The following is a 23580-nucleotide window of genomic DNA, read 5'->3' as shown; positions in this document are numbered from 1 at the left end:
AAAAAAAGAAGGAATTTCTTAAAAATTTGGATGTGACCAGAGACGTTTTGCTGTGAAACTAATACACCTGCTTATGTATGTTATTTGATGTAAATTTGGTAAATTATCATGATTCCTATCATGCATTCGAGGAGACTTTTAATCAATATAATGATATACAGATGCCTGGGTGGCTCAGCGGTTGTGTGTCTGCCTTTGGCCCAGGGCATGATCCTGGAGTCCCAGGGTCAAGTCCTGCATCAGACTCCCTGCATGGAGCCTGCTTCTCCCTCTGCCTGTGTCTCTGCCTCTCTCTCTGTGTCTCATGAATAAATATATAAAAATCTTCAAATATATAATAATATATTATAAATATATAATAAATATAAATAAATATAACCATCACATGAACTTGTGCCAGACCCTGTGAAACCGCCATGGCAAACTGAATCATCATAAAACACCTTTGCACGTTTTAGTGAAGAACCGTGTGAACTGTCTTATCATTTGATTTCCACTATGAACCTCGATGGTCATTTATTCATGAGAGAGGCAGAGACACAGGCAGATGGTGAAGCAGGCTCCCTGCAGGGAGCCCCATGTGGGACTCGATCCCAAGACCCCAGGGTCATGCCCTGGGCTGAAGGTAGATGCTCAACCACTGAGCCACCCAGGCATCCCCCTTTAAAAAAAAAAAAAAAAAAAAAGATTATTTATTTGAGAGACAGTGAGCAGGACGGAGAGGAAGACAGAATCTGAAGCAGAGTGCACGCTGAGCGCAGAGCCTGATGCAAGGCTCTGACTCACGACCCTGAGATCATGACCTGAGCTGACACCGAGAGCCTGATGATGCACTGACTGAGCCACCTAGCCCCCGCCCCCCACAAGATTTGTTGCTTTATAACTTTGCTCCCTATGTTTGCAAGGGCTACTAGTCACCCACGGACCCCTCCTCCTTCCACGTCGGTTTGTATTGTGCTAAAGCAAATTCATGTTTCTCCCACTTTCTGCTCTGGTGTGCTAGAGCACCTGCTTTATACAGGGATTCCCCCCTTATCTGTAGGAGATTCAGGAAACACCCCCCCCACAGTGGATGCCTGAAATGGTGGATAGTACTGAACCCTACACAGAATACGCATGCATACCCACGATGAGGCTTAATGTATACAGCGGTCCCAGGAGGAGAGTAACAATGACTCACGTGCAAGAGAACAAGTATCATGATACACTGTAGCAGGAGTTTATGTGCATGGGTCTTGCACTCTCCATATACAGGATGTGTGTGCACCGTCCTGTGCTCAGCCTCCCCGGAGTGCTGGGGTCAGATGACATGATGCTCACCCGGGGACGTGAGGAGAAGGACACAGGCACTGAGACCCAGCCCAGCAGGACGCTGCTGCCCTTCTGACGTAGGTCAGGACTTGCTCTGGTTCCTCACCCAGGGGACGGCAGGAAGAGCCCTTCGCATGAGGGGGAGGACTCAGTACGTGCATTTAACCATTACCCAACTTTCCTATAACTGGGACTTTTTTCCTGGGTCTGCTTTCCCATTTTGCACGCAGAGAAGTCCCTACACCAGCCTCGCCAGCCGATGCGTCCTGTGAACTCTCTGGGCTAACAAAGTCGGCTATTTTTTTGTTTGTTTGTTTTTTCCAAATGTCTACTTTTCACTATTCTGGTTCTCCAGGGACCATCAATTCCAAATAGTGGTGTGTACTGTGATCTTTACTACCGCAAGCTTTTGCACAGCATGAGCTCGGCACAAGCGCCATGTACATATGCATATGCATGTTGATGGCTTGGCAGCCAGACGTCCAGCCTGCTGGCTTACAGCTGGGACACAGGTGTCACCCAGGTGTCCCCTAGGCCAGGCAGCCTTCTCTTCCCCGAGGCTCCAGGTCACCTCCTCACCCCATATGGAACATCCTCACCCTATTGGTTCAACGCTAGGGCTTTGTCTTGTTAAAGCAGCTAAAATATCACAGTATTACCATGTCCATCTGAGAACCATCGTAGGCACCTCATATTTACCCTCTAAGGCCCCGGTGATTTTGCCTTTAACGATATGAAAAAGACTGCTCAACATTGAATTAAACCACGGTTTTCCCCTAACACTGGACGTAGGACCCAAGAGATTAAACACAGACATACACTGGAAGAGAGATTCTGATATGAAACTTTTCTTCTTAATTGCGAGTTCACATTCAACTGTTTCCACCCACCACACACAACTTTTGTATTTCTACAAAAGTGGTGCAAAATGGCCTTGTCCTATGGAAAATAGAGAAAAAACAGACATTTCTTTATATCCCTACTTCTTGGCCTTCAACAGATACTGAATAAATAAGCATGATGGGGGGAAAAATACACCAAGTTCATTTCTCCAGATGACTCTGGCAATTTAAACCCTCTCTGGTAAACTTAGATCATCCCACTTCCTGCTTCTGCTCTGTCAACAAAATACAAGGATTCTCAACACAGTTCTGCAATTCTCGTTATGTAATTTGGGCATTGCTCATGACCCAGAATCTCCAGTTATCTCTCACATCTCTGAACCCATTAGCAAGAGGCTTCTGAAGCCCTGAATGTGTCTCCAGGATGAAATTAGTGAGAGACGAATGACACGTGAGGTTCTCTGAAATTAGTCAATCTGGGATCCTCCTTCAGGGCCGATCTCTGATTCACGGCTCTTCCAATCAAGGGCTATCACTTTTGCGTGATTTTTTTGGAACGAATCGCCACCAAAAAAAAAAGAAAAAAAATGAAAATTGGGGCAATGTCATCTGCAAGCCATGCTGTATGGCCCGTCCAAGAGTGGCATGGTCCATCCTCAAGGCTGGTTCGCAAAGCTAAGACATCGCACATGGTGGGGAAAAAAGAGATTATACGAAGGGTGGTGGAGTATGAGACGATGGTCTGCTATTTTGCAATCTCTGAGATTTGGGGGCGTGAGGATTCGCAGTGTCGCTCATGCCTTGGGGACGGTGCCAGAGCTTAGTATGGCCTATCGATTTCCAGAAGGACCGCCAGGCAGCGGCTGGGATCAAGGGGAGCAGGGCCACCGCCACATGTTCACACAAGCACCTCAACAACAAAAAGTCTCAGGAGCGCACAGTTCTTGCTGGAGTCAAAGTCATCTGTTTTATATATATATGTGTGTATTTACTCAGAGGATTTGCTGGAATGAAAATCAGTGTTTTACAAATACAGGGTTTGACAGCTTTTAAAAACAGAGCCAGCCACACACATATGGCATGTGAAGAATCCTTTCAAACCGTCGTGGAAACTCTTTGCTGTTACGAGTTGCTACTCTTTCCAGATGAGTTGATCCCTGCGTCATACCTAGTTACATTTATTATTCCTTCAGCCCTTTAAGGACCAGTGAGAGCTCATCACTCAGCAGAACAGAAGGGAGCTAGGAAGCAACAGGAGCAGGAACAGAAGGGAAGCACCCATAACACACAGTGCAAAAGGGGACGGGGCGATACATGCATGAACCAAAGACCCTAACAACTTTCTTATGAGCATTTACACCCAGAGGTCTTGGGGAACTGGCATATTCCACGCTCATCTCTTTACTACCGACACTAAACTGACGCCCGAGCCTGTAACTGGCACGTCGTACATGCTCAATAAAATAGCATTAAACGAAAGAAGGGGAGGGCAAACCTCTGGCGCAGGAAGGAGCTAGTTTCCAGAAAAACACAGAAATACCTTAGTCCCTCAGTTTCTTTCCTGCCAGGGCTGAGTAGCTCCATTCCTGGATCTACTATATTGATTTTTCCATGTTGAGACCAAGTCAACGGAACCTGTCCATGATGGGCAGAGGGATGTGCAAATGGGAGTGGGATGGTCACCACCACCGCCATGCTCATGGCCATCACCGGTCACCTGTGGCCTTCTTTCCTGCTGACCTCCACATACTCTCAGATAGTCTGCTCTTTTGGTTTGTTTTTTGTTTTTTTTGTTTGTTTGTTTGTTTTTGTTTTATTTTATTTATTTATTTATTTATTTTGGCTAGGGTATGCATTTTCTTTCTTTTTTTTTTTTTTTTGAGTATAGTTGACACACAATGAGTGTCAGGTGCTCACAGTCTTTCCTGATAGGAGCAGAACTTGCCTATCCATCCAAGCAGGAAAGATACATGGCTTGCCACATGTTCCCACTGACAGAAGGGCTCCCAAATGGTTCACAAAAGCACACTAAATATCAATTAATTACATTTCCGTGAGAACTGCAATATGCTTGCCACCACACTGGCAGTAATAGATCTTGAAGCGGTAGTTTCTGTGGACCATTAAATGTAGATACTGGGGGCCAGCCTGAAAATGTACTTTACCAGATACGATACTTTGTTCAGGAAAATGCGGGACTGTCCATCTACCTGTATCTATAAATATAGTATAAATTTTTTTTTATTTTATTTTTTTTATTTTTATGATAGTCACACAGAGAGAGAGAGAGAGAGGCAGAGACACAGGCAGAGGGAGAAGCAGGCTCCATGCACCGGGAGCCTGACGTGGGATTCGATCCCGGGTCTCCAGGATCGCGCCCTGGGCCAAAGGCAGGCGCCAAACCGCTGCGCCACCCAGGGATCCCTAAACGTAGTATAAATTTACATTAACTATTGATATAGTAACTCAGGGCAGCCCAGGTGGCTCAGGGGTTTAGCACCACCGCCTGCAACCCAGGCAGGGCATGATCCTGGAGACCCAAGATCGAGTCCCACATCGGGGTCCCTGCAGGGAGCCTGCTTCTCCCTCTGCTTGGGTCTCTGCCTCTCTCTCTCTCTCTGTGTCTCTCAGGAATAAATAAATAAATTCTTAAAAAAAAAAAGATACAGTAACTCATTATGTAGACTATTTATATAAAATTGCAAAACACATAATTGTGTATATATCTATATATCTAATGATTTCATTCAGTAAGATATATAAAAGCTAAAAAATATATATAAAAGTTTTCCAATAAATTGTGAAATATACCAAGTTTAGATGATGAAGGCTTTCTTCATCAATTACATAAACGCAATGATACGTGCCGAGCATATAAGTACAATTACATGATTGTATGTAAATATACTCCTACACACTAGAAATCATATACATATTTAGATGAAATTTGATTACTTAAATGATACAAGGTTTCTAGATACGATTTGCCAATAAAACCATCTTATGCAAGAAACAGCTCGTAGTTACATTGCGGCTGTGAGTCACCTGAGGCCACTCAGGTCCACACGCCAGCATATGGATGTGTCAGGGACCTAGGCGTGTTTGCAGTCTCGTCATGTGTGACCGCATTTCTAAAGACCCGTGATCGGGGGTGAAGCGACAAGCCAGGAGAGCAAACCATCCTACATTGGTTCACCCCTGCTGGGGCCGTCGGCTGGGATTTTGCAGTGCTTCCCGGCAGGCGCCACATGAATGAAGAGTCCATGCGGAATGTGTGCGACTGCAGAGGAGCTTCCCCGGGAAGGGAAGGACCCAACACCCAAGACCATAAAGTTTTTCAACTCTTGTGGACTCAACAGCATGAAGAGACGACTGTGAATTTCTCAACTGTTGTGGCATCAACGTCTGGGAAGGGGTAACATTCTATTGCACTGATCATATAGATGATTTTATCATTAACATGGGGGATCGATACCTTGTTAGAAAATAATGACTTCAATTTGAAGACAAAACTTCAAGGTAACATGGAGAAGGTGGATGCTTGCCCATAAATATCCACTCTCCATTTATTTGGGTCTCATTACTAATCAATGTCTCCACCGTCAAAGGAGGAGCACTCAACAAACACTTTGCAGGTCACCCACAGGATGAATATTTTAATATGACTTACATTTGGGAAAACGATGGAGAGAAGGATGGGCAATGGGGCAAAATCACATCTTTCCTTCTGGTATTTTTTGCGTTGGTCTAATGTGTTACATTGGCTGAGGAAAAAAAACATCTTATGCAAGAAATATCTATCTCTTGGTTATGCTTGTGCATCTGGGCATCTCTGTGCATATAAACACACACAATTCAATTCTTACCACATCCCTTGAGATGATGATGCATTTGTTTAAAAAATGTGGGGTGTTTTTTTACATTTTGCCACCTAGTGCATTCACAGCTCTACTTAAGTAGGAAGCATTTGCAAACAATAAAGGCACGTGATCTCAATGGGTTCTGGTCTCCGCACCCGCCCTGCTGTTTCTGAGAGCACCGTTCATTGCTGCGGACCATCCAAGTAATGGAATGTGTGTCCCTGCCCTGGTTCTGAGCCACACATTGGTGATGTTGATACAGGAAACAGGGAACATGACACCGAGAGCAAATCCCATCAGGGCTATGGGAGGCCTTTGCCACGCTTTGCAGAAATAAACACCAACCCGCAGAGCTGCGGCCTATCCGTGCCACTCAGTTTCCTCAACCGTGGTTCCTTTCTTTTAAAGGATCCCAAACCTGACCAAGAAATGCAACTTCAAACCAACCAAATCATTAGTTTGCACTGTAGAAAGAGACCAGGCACAGTTCCACGTTTTAAAGTCACGACCGAAGACTCGTAAGTAGAGTGGAAGGGTTGTTGCCAGGGGCTGGGTGAAGCGAGAAAGAGGCAGAAGGGATCCCTGGACATAACCACCTTTCAGCTAAGCAAGATGAGCAAGGTCTAGAGGGTGGCTGGCACCATCTTGCACCGAGTTGGCCATCCTGGGCTGTGCCCTCAAAAGTTGGCTAAGAGGGCGGATCTCGGGTTCCACGGTTTTACCAGGATACGGTAAAATGCAAAAACGCGCCTGGAACGATAAGGTCAAGATCCTGAAACCCGAATGCTCAGCAGTATGAACGCGCACAACCAAGAAGGTCCGACTGTAATCCCAAAATAGCCCTCGGTTACTGTAGCAAGTCGCTATTTATAGAACACACGTTTCAAATAAAGCCACCCAAACAAAACTCTGGATTATTTCCACACATTTCCAAACAGCTGCGAAAGCACATGCCTTTTCATTAACACTATCCTGAATCAAGATCTGACTCCTGGAGATTCATTCCAGTGAGGCTTTAGGGTTTATGCTTCCTCATGTCGCCCACATTATGCAAAGATTGCGCTCTCCCCTTCCGGAATGGGGACAATACGACGTCATCTTACTCCACAGTTTACGTTTGTTTGGTGGGGTTCGGTCTCTTTTTCCTTCAGGTACCACTTCTGGGAGGAAGGACAGGGGTTTGGCGAGATAAGAGCACCGACCTGGCAACTGGCTGGCCAAGCTGCACAGGCAGGTGGAGCTCAGGTAACCACACACCTGGGACAGGTGAACTCCGCGCTCAGTGTCTGCAGTTTGAACAGAACCCCAAGTGGACTGGCTGTGCTCCACCACCAACCTTCCACCCCTGTGAATTTTATCAGCTTTTTATGTATTTATCTTTGTTTGTTTGTTTAGTAGAACCTCTGCAGATAGAAAAAAGCTTCACATACATGTTGGCTGGAAGGTCATAAATGGCAAAATGGCAAACTCGTAGGCGGTACCACTTGTTTTCTTTCTCCCCCTCCCTCCCGCTCACTTGTGCTCCTCTGTCCTCCACAAGAAAAATGAGGGTTTCCCATCCTGCCATTCAGTAGGCAGAGAACAGTGCAGGCTTTGAAAGGCCCAGTGTAGGTTGTTTAGAGAAAAATGATAAAACTGGAAAATATTCATTGAGTGAATGGGGCATGAATGTCCGCCGCACACAACAGATGACCTAATTGCCGAGAGCCACGTGACCTTCCCGGGCGAGATGCTCACTTTCTCTCCCTGAGCGGGCAAAAGCTGTATATTTGATTTGCAACTGGTAGCGGTTTCAAGTTTAAGAAATCACTTGTGACTACATAGAAGGCACAGTCTGTCTTAACATCGCGATTATTACTTAATGTGATTAAGTAGAACACGAAGTCTCTTCTCAAAGGATACGGTCTCCAGGAAAAAAATTCAAATAAATAAATAAATAAATAAATAAATAAATAAATAAATAAATAAATAAAATTGAGCAACTGGCTTAAACTAACCCCCGAACGTGTTTTTCCTCATTTGGGAATATCACATATATCGTGAAGGTGGAAAACAGGATAGAAAGAACACAGGCCGGTTTATATACCAAAAAATAAAAATTAAAAAAAAAAAAATCTGTTCCTTGCAGTTGCAATCAGCATGCTGAAATCAGCTCTCACCATGTTTGGAATTTAGGTACGTTTTAACCAGATAAGCCTATCTGCAGAGTGAGAGTTTAGGGACTTAAAAATACTGTTATATTCAAACTTCATTTGCATGAAATAAATTCCATCAACAAGTTGCATCACTGACAATACTCAAGCACGTACTCAATGTTGGAAATGCGGAGTGCCAATTAAAAAGAAGAGAATCTTAAAACAGAAGCCGGATCCCATGCACTTGAATGTTTACTTTTGTGAGAACCATCCCCAGCCTTTTTTTTTTTTTCCCTCTCTCTCTCTTTTTTTTTTTTTTCTTTTTCTTTTTCAGTCTGGGCATAAGACCACTATATTCTAAAGAGTTCTGAAAAAGACCCTTGCACATTCTGAAAGCAATGTAACAGGCTTAGTCGGTAAGCACGCTATCTTTGTGCAGAGACCAGAAGCCTTCCACAAATTACTACAAAGAAAACCAAATGAAAAGGCCAAGTTCAGAAATAAAGAGAAGCCTCATATACTTATCATTAGTCTACACAATCCACGCCAAAAAAAAAAAAAAGAACTTTCGACAATCCTCAAGTTCATTCACTTGCAAATTTCCTAACAGCTCTGTACCTGCCTTAACCACCTCCTGTGGCAATCACTCATATTTCAAGTATCTTTTCTATTCTTAGATTTACATGAGAAATTAGCAGGACTGCTGGATTTAAGGCAAAATGTACGTTCGGCATTATTTGTTTAAGGAAAAATAGTACAAAAGAAAGCAACGATTCCTTTCCCCCGGAAAAATATGTCAAAACACCTTAAAGTCGGCATCAAAGCACAGCTATTATTATGAAAATACAATTATCATTCAATCCCTGCTCCAAACCATTCTGGTTTCCCAAAGAAAACAATGCTCTCGTTTGAATTCAGTGATTTAAAAGTGATGAAGTCATTTTCGACTTGAACCACAGGCCCTGACTATTTTATTACATGTCAGAGATGATGCTCTTTAAAACTGCCATAAATAGAACCATATGCCATACATACAAGCCACATATATAATTATAAATATATAGATATTGCATTTTCTTGGATAACACAGTACTGCAAGTCTAATCCGAAAAAATATATATAAATAGTTGCAAAGCCCTCGTGAAATTCTCATGTTCTCGATATGGAGAGAAATGCAAAAAAAAAAAAATCAGATTTTTTTTTCTTTTTTCTTTCTTTTTCTTTCTTTCTTTTTTTTTTTTTTTTTTGGAAATAAGGGTTGGATGCAACCATGTGCCATCATGCCATCCAGCTTGCTCTCCATCCACACAGGGAAACCTATCTCCTGGCGATTTTCACAATTGCTCTTAACCTCTTCCCACCGAGAACTAAAGGCACGACACACTTTTCCCCTCGCCCTCCCTCTCGCCCCAGCGCCCCTGCAAAAGTGCAGATTTCTGCTCATTTCTCTGGGGTCTGACACCCTCTAGGAAAACGGTGAGCATGTCCCTTCCAAGCATGGAGCTCGGTGAGCAAGTGATGCTGCTTTGTTCGGTCTGAAAGTCAGGTCTTTTTCTCTCCTGGTCCTTTATTTTGTGGCTGAGCAAGGGTACCTACCAAGCGCGGTCTTCAGCTCGCCCTCGTCTACGCCGCCCGCAGAACGCCCACACAGCCTGGAAATTCTGCATCGGGGTAACTAGGTCTCCCTAAACTTTTTCTTTCTCTCTCTTTTTATTTTTTCCTTCTCTGCGTCTCTCACATCATGCTGAGTGCTGACTCTGGGCAGGGACCTCGCTCGCCCCACCTCTCACTAGGAGACAGTTAATGCAACGCGCCCTTGATGCTTGAAGCCCTGCCAGCGGTGGATCCCTTCAAAAAGCATAGGATATGAGCACATAAAACCGTTCCCCCTCAACTGACCAAATAGGAAAAAAAAAAAAAAAAGAAAAAAAAATCAAATGAAAAGAAGAATCCATACTACCACCTTGTGGATTCTTCTCGCAAGAACAGCACCTGCTAGGTTGAATAAACCACACACACACACACACACACACACACCCTAGTCGGCAGCCCTCACCCCAAATTTAAGTTGGGTCCAAGAGGCAGATTGAGGATGCGCGCCCCGGGTGCAGGCCTGCGCTCCGCGCGCTCCCCGCGCTCCCCGCGCTGCGACTCCCCGCCACCCCCGGGCCCCCCACGCCGCCAGCCCCGAAACAGCAGCCCCGGGCTCCGGAAATAAATACGGAGAGACCCGCACCTGCCGGCAGCGCAGAAGGAGGAGTCGCAGAAAAGACAACCCGCGGTCAAAAAATAACAAAATATTAATAAAAATAATAAAAATAATAATAATAAAAAGGAAGGAAAAAAATCCAGCAAGCCGCGGGGACGGGGACGGGGACGGGGACGGGAACGGGGACGGGAACGGGGACGGGGACGGAAACGGGGACGGGGACGGGGACAGGGACGGGGCGGGAAGGATGGAGAGGACGTCCCTCGGAGCGAGCGGGACGCGCGCCCAGGTGTCCCCGCCGGGCAGGGCTGCGGGGCCCTCAGCGCCCCGGGCGACAGGGCGCCGTGTGTGCGGCCAGCAGGCGCCGGAACGGGCGCCCGGGCCCAGGGATGCGCGCAGCCAGACAGACCCCGGGGCGGCCCGGGGGCCCCGCGCCTCAGCCTGCGAGTCTGCGCGCCCTCCGGGGGCCCCGGGGAGCCGGGGCTGGCGGGGGGGAGGGGGGGCGCTGGGAGGCGGCGGGCGTCCGGGGCAGCGGGCGGGGGTCCCAGCGCCCCCGAGCCCCCGAGCACCCCCCGCCGCGGGGTGTGCGCCCAGCGCCGCGCCCCCGCCGCCCCCGCCCCCGCCCGCGCTTCCGCAGGTCGAGCCACGCGGCCGCAGGGGCGCCGCGGCGGCCTGGGGGAGGGGCAGGACGCGAGTTCCCAGGCCGGCTCCGGGGTCTCCAGGCCCCCCCGCTGCCCCCACCCCCGCTCGGGCTGCCGGGGGCGGTCACAGGGCCCAGCGGGCTGGGAGGGGGCCCCCGGCCGCGCGGCGCTGGGGCGCGGGTGGGGGCGGGGGCCGCGGGCCGCGGGCGCTGGGGGTGGCGGGGCACGGGGGAATTGTGCAGCGCGGCCGGCGGCTGCTTCGGGACGCGGGTTTGTGCCGGGCGGCCCGGGGCTGTGGGGGTGGCCCAGGTCGGCCGCGGCTCCCCAGACCCCCCCCCCCGCGGCACAGCCCAGGGTGCCGGCCGGCCGTGCGCCCCGCGGGCTCGGCTCCCGGGAACCCGCTTCCCTGCGGGCACCGAGCGGGGGCTGCATCCCCCGAGACCCGCGCCGGGGCGCCCGGCGCCCGTCCCCGCAGCTACCAACTTTTGTGGTCCTGCAGCCGGGCGGGCCCGGCGAGCTGGGGGGAGGGGGAGGGGGGCCGGCCGCAGCCGCGTGCCCCCCGGGAAGGTCCAGGCCACAGCCACGGGCTCCGGGAGCAGCGCACCCCTCCCTCCTGCCCGCCGCTGGCCTCCCCCCTACCCAGACGCACGGGCAAAGGGGGGCACGGAGCCCGCTCCCCAGCTTTGCAGAAACAGCTCGAAGCTACCGTCATCGGGTCTCCGCCCGGGGTCTCCGGCGCGCCCGGGTCGCTCCCCAGCGAAGCCCAGCCAGGTCCTAATCAATCACGTGCGTTATTTCGTGCATCACACCAGCCGTCATCTTCTACGGAGCCAGCAGAGAGGAAGGAGGAAAAAAAAAAATTGCTTAATGCAACCCCAGCCAAGCCTGTTTTCCTTTTTTCTCTCTGGTTAACCCAAAAAAAGCACCCCAGGAGGTGGAAGCTGACAGTTTCCTTAAAGAAGAAGGAGGGGGGGTTAAAAAAAAAAAAAAAAAGGAAAGAAAGAAAGAAAGAAAAAAAGCCCGTTGGTTGCTCACAATCTCCAGAAGTACTCCTGTCTTCATCGCCAGTCCCGGTTTGCAGGGAACTGGCGCTTTTCTCCTGCTCCCTCTCTACTGCAGATAAAATTTTTTTTTTCCTCCTCTCCCCGCCACACTCTTCTGTTTATTTGTATGGAAGACGGCGCTACTTTGTAAACACATCACACACGGCCCCAGAGCCGTTCAAATAGCTGATTGCAGCAAAATGCTTGCAAACCACGGTGGTCTCGATTTTCTTTTCTTTCTTTTTTTCTTTTTTTTTTTTTTTAAGTCCGAAGGGGCAAAAAAAAAAAAAAAAAAAACACAACCAAACAAACAAAAAACAAAAATCAAATGCTTCTGTGGAGATGTGCATGAAGCTGGCACAGGACACGCCGCACATACATGTCCACGCTCCCACCCACACCTAAGACATGGAGCGGCAGATGGAAGAAAGTCCTGTCCGGATTTGCAAAATAAAATGAAATAAAAAGGCCAGATGGAGCGAAGCCCCCAACGCTTTTGGTGAGGCTCGTTGTCTTTTGCCGGGGAGCACACGAGAGTCCCGGGGCCGAAAAGGCTGTAAAAAGAGAAATCCGGAACCCAGAGACACATCTGAAAAAGGCACCTACCTTAGTCGTGGCAAAGCTGCAGTGGCTCCAAGTGTTCTTTTGCACACATCCAGATTTTTCTAGGGAAGCCTGAGTGAGGGTAGGATTCGGGAGGCTGTGTGGTCCAGGAGCCTGTGCTTGCTTTCTCTCGAATCCCAAGCAGATCTGCTCATCCAAAGGAATGTGGGGACCACCGGCTGGTCCTTGTGGAGGAAATTCGTCGTGTCTGCTCCCGAAGAGTCGGGAAGAACAAGCAACACAGTCCGAGCAGGGAGGGCAGACCGAGGTCTGAATAAGAGCTCTGTGCTGAGAGACAGAGACGGGTCTGCAAGGAAAAGGGGAGATTGAAGAGAGAGCTCCCGATGTCTCCCCGGTCCCCCTCTGCTATTGGACCAAACTGAATGGAATTTACAAAGCCAGCAGCCAATAGATCTCCGCACTGGGTCCCATCACTACAGAAACCACATCCACAGCTACAAGCGAATGCAAAGAGCAGCTAATCCCAGTGCAAACCAGCTGTAACCGAGGTCCCCTCCCGGGGCCAGGGTGGCGGAACAGGTGAGCACGTCACACTGGGCCACCGGGGCTCGGGAGCGGCGCAGGCTGCTCTCGGGCAGGACCCTCCCCGGCAGACGCGCTACAGTATTTGCAAACATCCTTAACTCTTGGAGGGTGCGCAGGGCAAGAGCGCCGGCGGGTACAGCCCTTCCCGGTGGCCAGGCTGACAGATGCGTTCCGGTTCGGGGTGTCATCGTGCCTCTCTCTGGCAAGCCAAAATTCTTGGCAGCAAAAGGACAGTGAAGGTCTGTAAAGGACAGAGCCTCCTTTACGCCCAGGTGATGGGCCGATACCTTTTGTTTGGTCGCGTTCTTTTCCGAGACAGTATTTTTGTTGTTGTTGTTGTTGTTTCATGAATAAAAGTGTGGAGATGTTGCTAGGATTTGGCCAGTTATTTTTAAATAACTCATCTTCACTTGCAGGGTCCAGGAGTTTATCTTTCCCCGGCCAACTTCCAGGGTGGTGCTGTGGCCCAGTATTTATCATGGGAGTTGGAGGGAGTTGGCTCTGAATGGGCAATGTCTGGAGTCCTTAACTGATAAGTCACTAAACCGATAAAGCCCCGCACAGTGTGGCGCGATATGAGCACAGATTCCCAAACCACGTTGCTCGGGGTCAAATTCCACATGACCTTAGGTGTGTAGTTTAAATGTCTGGTCTCTGCATCTGTAAAATGGGGTGGATGGACGTCATCACTGCCTCATTGTATCATTGTGATGAGCTAACACAGGACTCAACATGGAAGATGCTCTAAAGTAGTGCTTGCTTTTCTTAAAATTATTTCACAGGCCTACGAATGTATTTGTTGAAGGCAAAAGATGATGGCCGCTACCCAGACGACTTGGATGGCAAACTTAGGCATCCAACCTGCCGTAAGTGTTTGCTGTGTTGGCCTAATTAGGGACTCCGCACAAGTTTTGAGAGAGGAGCTCATGGGGGATGTGGCCACTAAAGGGGAAGGTGAGGCGTACTGAGTCGGGGGATCTACTTTCATATCAAGTGTCCACCCTTGCTAGCTTTGACTTGCTGGAAAGTCTGTCGTATTCTGTGAATCTGGGAGATTACATCTGCTAAGCAGTGACTTAAAATAGCTCTTTTGTGGGTTTTTCAGGATGATTAAGTGAGATACTATGCATGAAAACACCTTTTACCAATACCTTGTATACAAATACCTATGTCTGCATATATATAAGATATGTATCCAATAATAGAAGAAACATGTGTTTTATACAAATAGATATTTAATCGGATAGATATGTAAGATCCAGTAACATAATAGTATTGCTAAGAAATACACCCTTTTCCCTAAATCAATGACCTAGGTCGATATCAATACAAAAAATATAGACGTAGACACATGTATCTGGCAAGGCAGAGGTTAGAAAAGAGTTTCCACTTGAACATAATACTTTATAGGAGGCCAAAAAGTCAGTGACTTTGCCAAGAATATATTAATTAATTGATTGATTTATAAATTCAAGTATTTAAATAAATAAATAAATAAATAAATAAATAAATAAATAAATAAATTCAAGTATTTGTTGAGCATGGGCATGGTCCTAAGCACGGAATATGCATTTGTAAGTCACAGCCCTTTATTTTTGAAGAAGCATACGGTCTAGTGGGTAAGGTAGCCAACAGTGTAAGAAAAAGAAATGATTACAAGAGGGTGTGGGGAAAATCCTGTGATTCATGAGTTCTTAGGGATCCATAGAGGTGGAAATGCTGAAGGAAGGGTCTTTCTTTGAAAGAGAAGTAGGTAGTCGTTGATCAGGTGCAGAAGTTGAGGGAGAAAAAGCTCTGGAAACACCGTGGATAATGTGCAGCATCAACTACGTACATGTGGGATTTGAAGCTTGGAGGGTGTGGTGTGAGCAAGGCACGGGGTGTGCAAAGAAAGGAGATAAGACAAGAGGGTAAAGAAGCATTCTGAGACCTGTTTATGGAGGATCTTGAAGGCCATAGGGAACAAGTGGAGTTTATCCCATAACCGATAACATAGTGTAAGCCCTGGTAGGGGAGAAATAATCAGATTTACATTTTAGGACAATCCCGATGGGGCAATATGGAGAATGAGTTAGAGGGGGACAAAATTATGGGAACAAGGGAGATTATTTTCTGAAACTCTTGGAAGGGTGGATGTCATAAATGATGTCCGGAAAAACAGAGAGAGAGAGAGAGAGAGAGAGAGAGAGAAGACACAGTGAACCCTAAATGCAGTCTTGGCTAACCCAGTATTGGGCAATACTAAGTCATGCCTCAGCTACTTACAAGGATTAAAAAAAAATAACAAAAACAGAAATATGATTAAGTAGAATAATAATTATTAGTGTAATAGTAATATATGCTATTTGATTAACTGCCACACAGTATTGGAGATATAAATATGTATGATATACAAGATGCTGAAAATCTAAGAGGGTGTTAAATCAGTAAAATCCAAGGTGATATATGGTATATGCCATCTTAGGAGCATAGGAGAAGCATAGCCTGCTTCCTGAAGGGAAGATGAGAAAATCTCTCATACATAAAGAAGGTTTTTTTTACTGGGAATTGGAGAGCAGAGGTGGGAGATCATTCCGAGTGAAGAAAGCCTGGAAGAGAGAAATGGACATGGAGTAGACAGAGGTTCTGAACGTGCCGAAGGACCACCCTGTTAGCTGTTCCACACTCTTGGAACTCAACCCCACGGATCCAGATTTAGTAGACCTTGAGTTAGCTCTATGGACCTGAATTTTTTTGGACATTTTGCTAAGTGAGTCTTCTTTTTTAAGAAGCCCTCAAATTAAACCATGAACATATTAATGGTGGTGAGTTTATGGTAGGTTCATAGCATCCATGAAGAAGAAGAAGGAGACATAGATCAGACCAAGTTATGGATGGTCATGGACACCCATTCACTGGAATCGTGGCTGGCTTTAGCACACAAGAGGCACGGATTCACTTTTAGGAAGTTTACACAGAAGCATTTTAGGGTATAGTTTCGTTTTAGGGACGGCTTATCGCAGGAACATTCCAGAACAGGGGAGTACCGTTGGTAATCCATTGCAGCATTCATAAACTAAGGTGGTGACGGTAAAGGCTAAAAACAAGAAATGGGTGGAATAAATAATCATTACAAGACTTGAAATCATGGGAATTGGTTAACAGCGGGATGGGACCTTAGAACACGAAGAGTCTACAAGATTGCCCTGATGTTGCAAGATGGAAAAGCGAAGATAAATGAAAACATGCAGAACCAAAAGAAGTTGAATGGGGAGAAATACGAAGACTTGACTTTGAGGTGCTGACAGATCAGGTCGATGAGATGGGCACACAGAACTCGGATCATCGGAAGATTGAGATTTGATAGGAATAGGAAGCTGAGAGTTGGGTCAATAAATCTGATGGCAACCCCCATGCATGGGATACTTGAAATTGTGGTGTAAAAAGGAGAGAAAGTGTTAGCTTAAGCAGAGGGACACGTCTTTGGAGGAACCGACACTGAGTGAGCTGAATGCTATCCTCATTCTGGTATCTAATGGACACGAACCTGACAATTGCTGCTTATTCCAAGAACTCTTTAAAATACTAAGGATGGAAAAATAAGACATGGTTTTTGTCCGTAACTAGCTAATTCTGAGATATTTTTAGTCCATGGCATTTCTCATCAATACAACTGTCCTATTTTATTTTTTTACATACCTATTTATTTATTATATTTTTTTACATTCATTTACCATTGTCGTCACAGTCTTGGGGAAAAAAAAATCTCTGCAACGTTATGATGGTAAATGGCTTTAGGTGGTCATAATTATATGGGACCACATCAGACCATAAATTTTAAGAAGTTTGAGGAAAGATAGGATATGAAATAATTTTCATATGATCAATCGATTGATCATCGACAGATTGATAGATATACAATAGGTGGATAGAGATTCAGACATATATGTTACATATAATAAGCATAGCTGGATTTCATATTGTACTTAATTTATTACAAAGCACTCAAGTAGTAGTATTCCCAAATTGGATTTAATGACTAGGTTGTAAAATGATTAACGACATCGATTGAATAAAGGGAAACAATGCTGGGAACCTTAAAAATACTTACTCTTGATGTTTTACGAATTCCATTCTTATCATGTCCTCTGATAAATAAACCTGTCCTATCAATGATACAAATTAAACTTGGGACCAGTGTAAGGTAAATTATAATGAATTTCAAATTCACGTCAATCACTTAAAAGAAGTTCTGTGACACTAGCGGAAGGTACATACCTTTCCCTCCACGTCTAGAGACACTTACTTGCAAGAGACACAAGCGATTGTCTTATCTATCCCCATCGGTTTTGTAGGTAAAGTGTTTTATGAGACTTAGAAAGCTTTAGGGAAAGATATTAAAGTTTATATTTTCCAGTAAGAAGGCTGTACATGCCCCTAATGCAATGCTTGCATCTGAGAAATGGGAATAATGAAATCTTCACAGACGAGGGTCCTCTTCCAGTATTTCCTAATCTTTTGTCCTTGTGTTATTTCAAATCCATAAAACACCATTAATTATGTAACATGCATCCACGATACGGAGATAGGCTCTGTGCTGACTTTCCATCTGATTATTTTAAATCCTTTCCCTGGTTATTATTTCATCACTGGGCATGATTAGCCTAAATGACTTTTAAATGGCTCTGATTTTTAGAAAATATTCCAGCCCCCGAGTTTCACAGCATTCACTGTGGATGAGAAAGCCATTAACTATTGCTTTTGTGTGAAAACCAAGAACACTGAATCCCAAATAGCTGGAGTTCATTTTTAAATGACATTTGCAGCAACTTTCTCAACTGCTATTGCCTGAGACTTTTTATGAACATCTTTCTCAATGTCCATGTTCCTTTGACAAGTAAGAACACACACTACACTTGAAAATTGTGAAAAATATGCATAAAACTTCCACTCTCCTGGTTACATGGAATTATAGATAAATATATATATACATATATATGTCATATATAAAATGTATACACAAGATAGAGATGGACAATACATTATATACAGGGTTATATAAATTACATATATAATTTATATTATTTATCTATTTATATAATATATAGCTTTAAAAATTATATAAAGTCATATATTATATAGAGTTGTATATAACATATATACAGGGTTACAAACAATATGACATATATTACATATAACCCGTCTTTATTTTATATATAAATATATATTCATAAAATACAATATATCATTATGAATATATAAAGTTGTATGTATGTAGAGTTATACATTTATAACTGCTTATATTTATATTATAAATATAATTATGTATAATATATATTATATTGTATGTATTATCTCAGGTATAATATATACTTCTTCATTTCTCTATATTATTATATAAAATCATTGTATATTTTATTTATATTTAATATACAATTAATTAAATATATTTAAATATATGAAATATATGTATATTTTATTTATATAATGTATAAGTATTTAAAATATTCATTATATATTATAGTTATATGTTATAGAAAATATAGAATGTATTGTATGTATAATATAATATAATACAATTATATTCAATAGGGATGCCTGTGTGGCTCAGTGGTTGAGCGTCTGCCTTCAGCCCAGGGCGTGATCCTGGAGTTCTGGAATCGAATCCCGCATCAGGTTCCCAGCATGGAGCCTGCTTCTCCCTCTGCCTGTGTCTCTGCCTCTCTCTCCGTGTCTCTCATGAATAAATAAATAAAATCTTTAAAAAAAAAAGCAATAGATACTCATATATATAAAACGTATTATATTAAGTATATGACATTAAATATGTATTTATATATTTGTATATAAAATATTAAAATAATGTTATACAATTATATAATGTGTTACAATTATATTTATATTTAATATATGCATCATTTCATCATTATATATTAGTAGATATTATTCTATATATTGGAGCTGTATTGGCATAACTACATGTACATATGTATATGACTTTCTCTATATACGTATATTTTATATAACAGGTAGTTACTTATACTCCCACCATGGTTGATTCATGCCTGATTCTGCCTCTGTATCTTTGTTCTGTGTATGTACACTCCCTCTCTTCCTACTTTCATACTTTATACTTCAGAGAATCTGTCTTTGAAAAGAAAGAAATTTAGCGTTGGGAGGCACAAAAAAGGATGTTTCGTGTTAGGGGTAACATAATGTACTTTGTGTACTGACGCGAGAGCAGACGCCCTCTGTCTTGCTAATGAACGTGTGTCACCCATGCCAGTAGAGAAGTAGAACATCTCTGGAGAATGCCACATGGTTTGCAATTTTTTGAGTCTTAACAAAATGCAGTTGGCATAGGGAAAAGGAGAGAGACAAACCAGAACAGGCTCTTAAATCCAGAGAACACGTGGATGGTCACCAGACGGGAGGTCAGCGGGCAGGTGGGGGAAGCAGGTGATGGTCATGAAGGAGTGCACCTGTGATGAGCACCGGCTGATGTATGGAAGTGCTGAATCATTAAACTGTACACCTGAAACTCATATTACATGGTATGTTAACTAACTGAAATTTCAATAAAGACTTTAAAAACTGAAAAAATAAAGTGTAGTTGGCAAATAAATTATTAGGACGAATGCTGTCTTTTATCCTTTTGAACTAAAGGTTCATTTTGGAATCTCTTTTTAAAGATAACGACTTAGCTTTGCATCATCATCCATCAACAAGTGAAGTTAAGTGTCGGAAATATGTTTGGCACGTGACACATACACAGAGATGTGTGTGTGCAGCTATGTGCATGTGTGTGTATATGTGTACCTGGGAGACCAGAGCAGTGGGAGGATATGTACTAGGACCAATGGATTTGTTTTGAATGGGGATCAAACTCTGTTATAGGGCCTTGGTAGAGTAGTAATATGGTGGTGTTTTCCTGGTATCTATGTCCAAGGATATATAGAAAATAATTGTATTTTCCAAGTTTCTGTGACCAAACTACACGTGCCACATATCCATGTCAAAAAAAACCACTGGTGCCTTTTGGGCACAGCCAGTGAAGAAGTGAAATCCTCAGTCCATTTGCCAGTGAGGTACTGAATCCCAACTACTATGTGATCTGACAAGTGAATTCTTCCCCACTCGAGTTTTCTGATGAGACCGCAGCCCCTGCCCAGATGACACTGGCGTTGCAGCCCAGGAATGTCCTAGAGCACAGCACCCAGCTAAGCCACAGTCCAACTGCTGATGCCCAGAAGCCGTGAGATAAGCCATATGAGTTTCAGCCTCTAGATCTGGAGTAATTTGCAGTGGCGTAACAAATAATGGTAATAATAGCACGCAAGCACATACGTGCGCATTTATCTGCCTGGGCAGATATGCATAGTTATGGCAGTAAGCCAGCTGTAGCACGGAGGATCATAAAAGAACACTGAACAAGTTGAACCAATATCCTGCATATTTTAGTTTTCAGAATGGTTGCTTGGCTCTCTCCGACACACCGTAGATGAATGAACCAGAAGTACATCATCTGCTCATAAATCCTGCCAAAAGGTATCAAATTAGAGGAAAGGCAGACGTTGACAATGAAATCTGTAATTCCTGCATCAAGCAAAATAGATTTCCTGCACCCTGGCTCAGAATTCTCCTCGACAGCCTTCTCACAGTGCACCAAATGAAGGGGTCATTAGGGAATCCACCCTCCACCTGGTCAGCTCTGTGCTAACCAGGGTGAGAGACGCTCGCAAATGTCACCTCATTCCAAAGGGCTTCTAATTTCTTCATATAACCAACCCACTCCCCTGCCCCAATCCTCCATCGGAAAAATTCACTATTCCACCTCCCATGTTCTCAAAGCAATAAATCCACTACTTCTACTAGCATTTAGACAGAGTGTGTGTGTGAGTGCATGTGTGTGCATGTGCACACACCCTGTTCACTGGACTGTAAGCGCCCTAATGCCAGTTTTAAAATGCTCATTAAGGGCAGCCCGGGTGGCTCACCAGTTTAGTGCTGCCTTCGGCCCAGGGCGTGATCCTGGAGACCCGGGATCGAGCCCCACATCAGGCTCCCCGCATGGAGCCTGCTTCTCCCGCTGCCTGTGTCTCTGCCCCCCACCCCCGTGTCTCTTGTGAACAAATAAATAAAATCTTTTTAAAATTTTTAAAAAATAAAAATGCTCATTAGTGGGCACCTGGGTGGCTCAGTTGGTTAAGCATCGGACTCTTGGTTTCAGGTCAGGTTGCAATCTGAAGGCTGTGAGATTGAGCCCCATATCGGTTCCATTCTCAGCAGAGTCTGCTTCAGATTCTTGCCTTCTTCCTCTGCACATCTCCCCTGCTCATGCACATGCTCTCTCTCTAAAATAAATAAAATCTTAAAAGAATAAATAAAAATGCTCATTACTTTTCACAAAAAAAGAAGTTGAATTTTGCTTCATTTTCTCTGGTCTACTTTCTTCTCATAAATTGGGCTGATTACTCTGAAAACATTCATCAACATTTCCTGGGAAGGGTGGCTGTCACCGTGTCTTCCTCCCGACACCGTGTCATCCGTGGGTGTTGAGATTCCCACCTTGGGGAGACCATCGTGAAATCATTTGCAAATGTCACCTAATCCACTCATAAAATCCCTAGCCCTCTAGTATGAAATGAAGTAACACGGTTTTGATTATCAGCGTGAAAACGTGAAGTGCCGGGTGAACACGATCCCTACGCCCACTGCGCCGCCAAGTCACCTGTGCACATAACTAGCATAATTAAGTTATTCTGTCCAGAGATCCCTGACAGTGATGGTAAACAAGCCCTCTTTGATAGCAATCAGGGATCAATAGTCTTTAACGGGAGCATCTAGCAGATGGGTTACGAGACTGCAAAGGAACGTTTATTCCAAGTTGGCCAATTTAAAGAAAATAAAAATTATTTATAGATCCTATTCTTAAATTCGCATTCAAAATGTGTTTCATAATCCTAAGGAATAAAAATGTCTCCCTCCTCCCTTTCTCTCTCTCTCTCTCACACACACACAGACACACGGGTTTGCACACACTTTTTTTTTTTTCCCTCTCTGGAAAGGACTGGGCTGCAGGAGGCAGGGCTCACTTACATCAGCAATTCTCCCCTTTTGTCCAAGGACCCCACAGGCATTTGTTTCACTGGGCTGCAGGCTGTGCCCACTGTTCCATGGAGAAGCCCCGGACAGCCTGAGACCCCAGCCACCCTCAAACCCATTCTCATGTCTAGTTGGACACCCCACCCCTTCCATGAGAGCCTCCCCTTGGTTCTAGCTGGGCTAGAACCCTTCCATGAGAGCCTCCCCTTGGTTGAGTCCAGGCCCCTGGAGCACCATGAGAGCCTCCCCTTGGTTGAGTCCAGGCCCCTGGAGCACCATGAGAGCCTCCCCTTGGTTGAGTCCAGGCCCCTGGAGCACCATGAGAGCCTCCCCTTGGTTGAGTCCAGGCCCCTGGAGCACCGACGCGTCCTGGTCTTCTCCACCGGGCTGCTTGCCCGGGCGTTGGAAGAGCACTTCTAACCATGCAGAGTGGTCTCCCAGAGGGATTTCTCTAATCTTTCTGCTCTGTGTGAACAGAAAGGTGCACAAAAGCCAGACAGCCACTTGCAACCTCCAAGATTTTAGCTAATCTCTGGGTTGGCGCTGGAAATCAGAGCGGTGGAAACACAAACACTTCACTGCAGTCTTTGCCGGACTGTGGAAACTGGGTCTTCCTGGGGTTCATCCATCTGTACCACACCTGCCTTGTCAGCGTAGCAGGGCTGTCTTCCCTCCAAAGGCTCATCCCTCAACCATCTGGCTTCCTTCAAGCCACCTTTTTCTTAATTAATAACACACACTTTCATTTCTCATGGAAGTCAAACACCCCACATTGGCTGAGACGCTAAATAAGTTTGCTAGAACATTCCTTGAGAAACAGACTTCCCTCTAGGCATCTTTTGAAGTTGCCAGCTCTCCACCATGTTTTCTCTCTTACTTTATTTCCAATATTAGGTTTTTCTTCATTTTAGCAGTCTAGATATTTAAAATCTACTATTAGTGCTGAAGTAGAGAAAGAGAGAAGGAGGAGGAGGAGAGACAGACAGGCTGAGGAGCATCGGGAAGAAGAGAAAAAAGAAAGAAAACAGCAGAATCGCAAGTGAATTGATTTTCCCCTTAAACTGTTTTCCACTTCCAGATCTAGTTGGGTCTCGTGTCAGTAGATAATAACACTTTAAATACCATTTGTTAACCCAATCTTACATAGATCCCATGGAAATATTTAACCTGGCATCAATTGTGTAACAATGAAATTAACAATATCCAATGATTTACATACAGGAGAGTTTCAAAGAAGGTAGTTAATCTACAAATATCACTCTTCTGAGCCCGATTTCTGATCCCCGTGTCTCTCCGAGAAGAGGTC

The 23580-nt window shown here is 44.9% G+C and overlaps 1 protein-coding gene and 1 long non-coding RNA gene across 8 annotated transcripts in view; one reads left to right on the top strand and one right to left on the bottom strand.

The window, feature by feature from the left end:
• The window catches only part of NLGN4X (neuroligin 4 X-linked), a 361845-nt gene that overhangs the window by 291995 nt on the left and 46270 nt on the right, over positions 1 to 23580 (bottom strand). For 2 of the 7 annotated variants that reach the window (XR_013374957.1, XM_077889031.1), the window contains exons 1-2: positions 21358 to 21376; positions 12648 to 12951 (exon numbers count right to left, since the gene is read on the bottom strand). The gene's annotated coding sequence lies outside the window, so the exon portion shown is untranslated. Of the gene's footprint in view, positions 1 to 9744; positions 9981 to 11647; positions 11821 to 12033; positions 12162 to 12647; positions 12952 to 21357; positions 21377 to 23580 lie in introns of those variants that run through there. The other 5 variants (XM_077889032.1, XM_077889036.1, XM_077889033.1 and 2 more) reach the window with 4 other exon arrangements.
• Positions 11990 to 19747, top strand: LOC144308488 (uncharacterized). The gene is made up of 3 exons (XR_013374959.1): positions 11990 to 13184; positions 13973 to 14056; positions 18762 to 19747. It is a non-coding gene; the product is annotated as an uncharacterized LOC144308488 (long non-coding RNA).

The sequence above is a fragment of the Canis aureus genome, chromosome X, assembly GCF_053574225.1.
Source record: "Canis aureus isolate CA01 chromosome X, VMU_Caureus_v.1.0, whole genome shotgun sequence".
Taxonomy (NCBI): Eukaryota; Metazoa; Chordata; class Mammalia; order Carnivora; family Canidae; genus Canis; species Canis aureus.
This window is presented reverse-complemented; position numbering and strand designations above follow the sequence as displayed.